Genomic DNA, 6,017 nt, shown 5'->3' on the forward strand with positions numbered 1-6,017 from the left:
ATTACAGTGGTGTCGCGGTAATCCGCTTCCTGTCTAATCCGATATGGTCATATGCCATATGTTTGTACTTCAGAGTACATATAACATATAGGATCTTATTGGATCAGTAATTTGTCGGATTATAAGGTACTCTTATATAAAAAATTCCGGACTGTAGGGGTTTTAGGCAGTCCTCTATAATCCGTGATTGTCGGATTACCGAGATTACACTGTATCTAACTTTCAGTTCAACAATTTTACTGTTTCCGGGTAAGTGAACATCATTTCGATTCAATTTTTTCGGTTGTTATTTATCTCCATTTCTTTTTCCAACAGAGTGACTGAGCAGAGTGTTGATTAGCAGAACTAGTATAAAATCCATTATACTCTTTTATACAGGATTGTTTCCAGTTTTTTTTTTGTTACTTATGAATGACTCGTTGACTGGTTGTGTGTCATATTTAGACCTACTCGTACATCGGCGAGAGAGGGTCATATAGATGAGCAGGAACGGGAAAGTAAAATACGAAGTGAATACAGAATCGCCCCACTAATCTCCGAACCTACCCAAAAGTGAATTTTAATATTTGGTGAAACAATGCATCGTTTTATTCTAGTATTGTTATAGTTATTTTTGTTTATGTTTATATTTACTAGTTGTTGCGATAATTGATAATTCAAGTGTGCTGGATGTGCACGATCCAATTAAATGCATCTTCAGGGCAAACCGTTCAAGTTACGAGTATTAAGTAAGTAGTTTAGTAGTAAATAATTAGAAGTAAATAAACTCATAATATAAAATGAATCGCAAAATGTGTTGGTAACCGCTTTACTCAACAACGCCTCGACCAATTTGGCCATTTTTTTTTTTAAAATATTCGTTAAAGTCTAAGGGTGTACGGCGAGAAAAATTCGAATAATTACCGGGAAAACGAGAAAGAGCTGAGTTTTCATTTTTCAACCGAAACGAAGATACTTTGATCACCCGAGCGGAACCCCACATACCGCCCTATCACCAGGGTGACGGTTCGGTCCAGGAGAATTTTTTGCGCCGACTATAAAATAGGCAGGAACAAAAAATGCCACATTCCAAATCTTTTCCACAGAACGAAGTCTGTTGGGTCCGCTAATTTAATTAGTAAATATTCAATTCGAATTGTAAATCCTGACATTTCATGTGCGGTTTTGCTAGATTTAAGTGTTTTCTATGTACACTAAACCTTTTCTGTGTAGGTGGTCAGGTAGTGGTGTTGATAGACTTGCACATCACCTTTACTTGTCGTGTTTGGCTCTGGGACTATTTTGAACGTTTATCAGTGTTTGCAATCAAACAAGTTTTATTGGGCACAATTCGTTAAATCGTCGCTAGTCGTCGCTACAATGTCCTCTACGTAGTGTTAGTCGTCGTTGTACGGTCGGTTAGTTGATACGCGTTTCACAAGTCGTCTTGTTTGTTAAAATTGTTGCTAAGTTTTCTTTTTTCAACTGTTAATCGAAACAAATTCCGCAGCCTTCTACGATTTATTTTTGATTCATTGTTTATATGGTGTTTTACGCAAAGTGTTTTTTACAGAGTTTTCTTTTGTCAACTGATAAACGAAACAAATTCCGCAGTTTTCTTCGATTCATTTTTGTTTGATTGTTTCATTTCGTGTTTTGTGTAAAGTGTTTAATTATCTATGATCACTAAGTATTGCATGTGACACAATTTGGGGTGTTTTAGTGGGTCCCACTAATAAAATTTGTTCTTGAATGGGTGGCCAATGTTCGTGGAAACGAAGATACTTTGATCACCCGAGCGGAACCCCACACCCTGCCCTATCACCAGGGTGACGGTTCGGTCCAGGAGAATTTTTTGCGCCGACTATAAAATAGGCAGGAACAAAAAATGCCACATTCCAAATCTGAACAAAGTCTGTCGGGCCCGCTAATTTAATTAATAAATAATCAAGGCGAATTGTAAATCATGACATTTCATGTGCGGTTTTGCTAGATTTAAGTGTTTTCTATGTACACTAAATCTTTTCTGTGTATGTAGTCAGGTAGTGGTGTTGATAGACTTGCACATCACCTTTACTTGTCGTGTTTGGCTCTGGGATTATTTTGAATGTTTATCAGTGTTTGCATACAAACAAGTTTTTATCGGGCACAATTCGTAAAATCGTCGCAAGTCGTCGCTACAATGTCCTCAATGCAGTATTAGTTGTCGTTCTACGGTCGGTTAGTCGATACGCGTTTCACAAGTCGTCTTGTTTGTTAAAATTGTAAATAATTTGGAACATTGTGGTAGATTTGATCAACAATCAAGTGCATATAGTGGTAATGGACACGTTTTAGATTTTGTTTTCAATTTATAAAGAGTGGAACTTTTGGGAATGTGCACTTCATATCTGTTGCAAGTGAGTTTCCGTCGGCCGTCGGATATTGAGCGTTATGTTGGTGAGTTTATAATAAAATTATTTAGTGGATTCAAATGATTCAAATGGAAGGAAAGACTTATTTTTAACACCACGCCTTTGATGCCCTCGGAAACACCCACAAAATAGGCTTTAAAATTTGACAATTTTATTATATTTCATGTTTTGTCGTGGAAATCACTGCGCTAGGTGTATTAAAATCTTGCATTTCAGTTCTTTACGTCGCGTTCATAGATTGGCCTTGTGTATAGTGGTGTCTTATCAATGTTTACGTTGTTCATATTCAGCCTTGACGTGCCTATGTTACTCTCTCTAGGCGTCTTTTTCTAAGAGGTCAGTTCATTTTTGCCGTCGGTTGGTTCGTGTGCTGCGCCTCAGCTCGCCACGATGCTTGGGTATTTAATTTAATTCGGCAATTGTGTTTTTTAATACGAGTACAATCGCATACCGCCAGTAATTAGCGGTAACAAAAGTGTATCGAGTTTTCGTAATGTGGTGTGTATTATTAAGCGTGTTTCTGAGGCGATCTTCAATTTGTACGCGCGTGACCTGCCATCGTCCGACGGCCTCCGTATAATTTTCAATTTACGGATTATTGAATTGGACACGATGCAATAAAATCCAGGTAACGCCTTCGCCCCCCTCAAAATAAACACACAAAACTTGACTTTTAAAATCAGCAGTTTTTAATATTGTTCATGTTTCATCGTGGAAATTGGTTCTTATTTCGGAACGGTGTGCATTATTGGGGTGTTCTCTTTTTAGCCTTATAGAGGAAGAATCATTTTACATGAGACGACTTTGCCGCCTCCGGAATTCGGCCGTGAACACCTTCAAAATTGGCTTCAAAATTAGGCAATTTTCAATATATTTCATGTTTCGTCGTGGAAATTGACTCATATCTCAGGAACGGTTTGCATTTTTGCGGTATTTTTATTATTATTGCAGAAGAAGAGTAATTTTAAATGACACGCATTACACACCCCCGGAATTCGGCCGGGAACACCCTCAAAATTGGCTTCAAAATTAAGCAATTTTCAATATTCTTCATGTATCGTCGTAGAAATTGGCTCATATCTCGGGAGCGGTATGCGTTGCTGCGGTGTTCTTTCTTTGCTATTGTAGAAGAAGAGTCATTTTAAACGATACGCATTTGACACTCCCTTAATTCGGCCGGGAACACCCTCAAAATTGCCTTAAAATTTAGGCAATTTTCAATATTTTTCATGTTTTGTCGTGGAATTTGGCTAATATCTCGGGAGCGGTTTGCGTTGTTGCGGTGTTATTTGTTGTTATTCTAGAAGAAGAGTCATTTTAAACAATACGCTTTTGACACCCCCTGAGTTTGGCTGGGAACACCCTCAAATTTGGCTTCAAATTTAGGCAATTTTCAATATTTTTCATGTTGTGTCGTAGAAATTGGCTCATATTTCTAGAACGATGTGTTATTACGGGGTTCTTTTATATTATTATAAAAGAAGACTTATTTTAAACGATACGTATTTAACACCCCCCGAATTCGGCCGAGAACACCCTCAAAAATGGCTTCAAAATTCGGCAATTTTCAATATTTTTCATTATTTGTCGTGGAAATTGGCTCATATCTCGGGAACGGTTTGCGTTATTGGGATGTTCTCTTTTTTTCTTGTTGTAAAAGAAGAGTCATTTTAAGCGATTCGTATTTGACAACCTCTGAATTCGGCCGGGACACCCTCAAAATTGATTTCAAAATTAGGCAATTTTTAATATATTTCCTGTATCATCGCGGAATTCGGCTAATATCTCAGGTGCGGTTTGCGTTGTTGCGGTGTTCTTTTTTGATATTGTAGAAGAAGAGTCACTTTAAGCGATACGCATTTGACACTCCCCGAATTCGGCCGAGAACACCCTCAAAATTTGCTTCAAAATTAGGCAATTTTCAATATTTTTCATTATTTGTCGTGGAAATTGGCTCATATCTCGGCAACGGTTTACGCTATTGGAGTTTTTTTTCTTGTTATAAAAGAAGAGTCATTTTAAATGATTCGTATTTGACAACCTCTGAATTCGATCGGGAACACCCTCAAAATTGGTCTCAAAATTAGGCAATTTTTAATATATTTTATGTATCGTCGTGGAAATTGGCTCATATCTCGGGAACGGTGTGCGTTCTTAGGGTGTTCTTTTTTGTGATTGTAGAAGACGAGCCATTTTAAATTATACGCATTTGATACTCCCCGAATTCGGTCGGGAACACCCTCAAAATTGGCTTCAAAATTAGACATAGTTCCAGATTTCCATTGTGAAAATTGTAACATTTTTATTTGACAGATGTTTTCTTTCGAGAATTTTGAGTTTTGTTATTATATAATATGTAGAGATTTTCTTTTTGTGTCACCCTATATATTATATTTTCCTGCTCCCTTACCAAAAGTTGATCAACCTTGTTAGTTCCTGATATTTTTTGCTTGACCTGAGAATTATCTTTTTAAATATTGTCTTTTTCTTTTGACAACACCCTGTATATTTGTTTTCATTGATTTCCAATCATGACCAATTTTTTGTGTTCGAGTGTTTTCGTTCTTAAACTTTTGATTTTCTTTTTATAACACCCTGCATACCACTTTTCCATTTTGCGATACATGTGTTAAGTTTATTGTTGCATGTTTTCTTTGCAAGCATGATTTTTTTCTTTTGGTAACATCCTGTAAATTCCATTATAAATTGATATTTGTTAGTGCCTATGTGTTAGTGTTTATAATTTGGTATTTGTCTGTATGTGTACGATTATGCAGGTCGTAAGACTTGTTCCAAAATGGCGACCTGAATTTTCTATGTATTTTACATGCTTGTATTGAATTTGTAAATAAAGAATTATTAAAGGAGGTTGTGACTGACATCATTTGTGCACTCCTTTCTATCATTTCAGGTCCAGGTCAGAACTTGTAAAAATATTTTTAATATTGTATTCTATTGTTATAAAAGAAACAATAAAATATATTGCTTCTTTGATTTGTGTATCCCTTCTATCATTTCAGGAAGAATTCCCTCTCTCAGGGGATGATCCCCACTTTAAAAATTGTTAAGGTATCCTGTATGATTTGTGTACTCCTCTCATTTCAGGTACAGGTCAGAACATGTAAGAATATTTTTAAGTGTCTCCTCTCTTGAAGCGACTTAAAACTTAGAAATATTTTAACAAGACCTTATAAGGATTGTCCTTATAAGGAGTTCCCTCTCTCTGCGGGTGATCCCCCACCATAAAAATTGTTGATATGCCTAAGAATCCTGGGGATGAAGCGTAGAGACATCGTAGCTGTAGGATGGGCCGGGAGCAATGGACGCATCGAAGCAGCGGGCCTCTAGGCGCTCTGGGAGATCGACCTGTAGACTGGCTTATAACGACACGTGGCCAAAAAATTTAAACATCTGATCCACTCCTGTTCTCTTTCTTCTTTCTCCTCATCTTCTCTGTTTTTCTCTTCCTTCTGTCTCTCTATTCTTCACTGCTATTCCTCTCCTTCTTCTACTTCTCCTATTTCTCTGTTCTTACTTCTCTTATTGCCTTCACTTGTATTGCAATTTCTCTTATATTTCGTTGCAGTTCATATATGCAATCCAAATTACACCTGTTATTTTTAT

This window comes from Atheta coriaria, unplaced genomic scaffold (genome assembly GCF_025399875.1).
Source record: "Atheta coriaria isolate IRGN ID8LTWV9N9 unplaced genomic scaffold, Caltech_Dcor_3.1 hic_scaffold_6_pilon, whole genome shotgun sequence".
Taxonomy (NCBI): domain Eukaryota; kingdom Metazoa; phylum Arthropoda; class Insecta; order Coleoptera; family Staphylinidae; genus Dalotia; species Dalotia coriaria.